We start from the raw sequence: 1,736 nt of genomic DNA, 5'->3' as shown, positions 1-1,736 counted from the left end.
GTTTTGTTTAAGAAATAAACATTTCTCCATAAACATTTATTCCATAAACAAAACTTTCATGTTGCACTTTAATAGCCATACCTTGCCCTGAGGCTTCTGCCCTATTTCCTGTTTAAACTACTTAAATTTATTTTTACAACATTTCAGAATTCCTCTCACACATGGTACATGCTGTCTGCTAGATGACATCTTGCCTGATTTTGAGCAATATATGCATTTCCTGAGACAACTATTTGTCCAAAACAGTGATATCACTCAGTGATACAACCATTCTGAAACATCTTTAGAGAAACTTAGAGGCTTAGAATTCTTGACCTGTTTTATTGCAACTTCACACACAATCAGAGACTTCATAAAATCTCTAATTTGTCATCTCACTGGTAAATAGTAAAGTACAGCTGTTCAAGCTACTGATCTGCAGCCAGCTCTAGTTATTCCAACTAGCTAGACTATGCTAGCCTATTACATCATGTTTGAGATAAATACAAGTTATGACGTGCTAACTTTTGTAATTAGTTAGGCTGAAAGTAGCAGAAATAAGGCAATACAGGAAGTCCCTTTTAAAAAATAAAACACAACTTTTATTCAAGATGAAACTTCTACTATTATGATAGTAAGATTTTTAATGTAGATTATTTCTTATGCTTTTAAATTATGCAAACTTTATACATCACTGTTCCACTGTCCAGGTTAACTTTCCATATTGCTTGTGCCCTTTTTTTCAAAAAAATACACAACACCACATTCTAGAAATATAAGAATAGAAAAAGGAAAGTGATTGCAGTAGCTAATAAAACAGTTTATCTTTTAAAACATGTATGTGTTATATGTAAACAGATAGTTCTTGTCTGACTGCTAAGATAAAAAACCAGACATAACAGCCCAACTGTTATCTTTGAAGCATCAAAGGTTGAAAAAGTCATTTAACTTCCAGCTTCAGTGAGATCTTAACATTTGTTGAAGGCAAGTGATCAAAAATGGTTGTATTTCTTTTTGATTCTTTATGTTTAGCTGAACTATGGAAGATTTATCCCTGTGCAAGACATCCAAAAGCATGTACAATTTAAAAATAATCACTTTATCACAGTAATCAATTGTACAAATACAAGTGAGGAACTGGTTAGATAGCTTGTGCTTATACATCTAAATCTTTACAATTGCTGTCAGTGACATATCATTGTAACAAGTATCATATAAAAAGATGGCAATGGAAAGTCAGTCTTCACCCTGTGAAGTAGCTTGTTTTGTTCTCAGGTGGAGTTCCATACCCCACTTTAAACAACAGGCTTCATAAAAGATACATATTCTTTGGAAAGAGTCCATTGGGCAACATAAGGATTATAGTTTCTACAGTCTGATTAGAAAAAGATTTCCTTCACAGAAGGAAACTGTTGAAAGATCTGAAAGGTATCAAAAGGCTTCTGAAAAGAAGAAAAAAAGCCTCTGAATTTGTGTTGGTTAGGACAAAATTAATCAGTTTCACTTGCACCATGGCATGGAAGATTTAAATTGGACTAAAGTTCCACAACTTTTTCAGGAAAATTTAGTAGTCCTTTCCCTCCACCCCCCCCTTAAAAGAAGGCAAAAAAGCAGTTATCTCTCAGAAATGACACAATTCTGAAGTATTTACACAGACTGAAGGACCATTTACAAGAAGCTTTTACACCTGTTTCATCTCACACTATTTCCCATTACTGTTTCTTTAAAAACTGATTGTCATTCAATCATTCATAAAG

Source organism: Balearica regulorum, chromosome 4 (genome assembly GCF_011004875.1).
Source record: "Balearica regulorum gibbericeps isolate bBalReg1 chromosome 4, bBalReg1.pri, whole genome shotgun sequence".
Classification (NCBI taxonomy): domain Eukaryota; kingdom Metazoa; phylum Chordata; class Aves; order Gruiformes; family Gruidae; genus Balearica; species Balearica regulorum.
Note: the sequence above shows the minus strand (reverse complement) of the source record.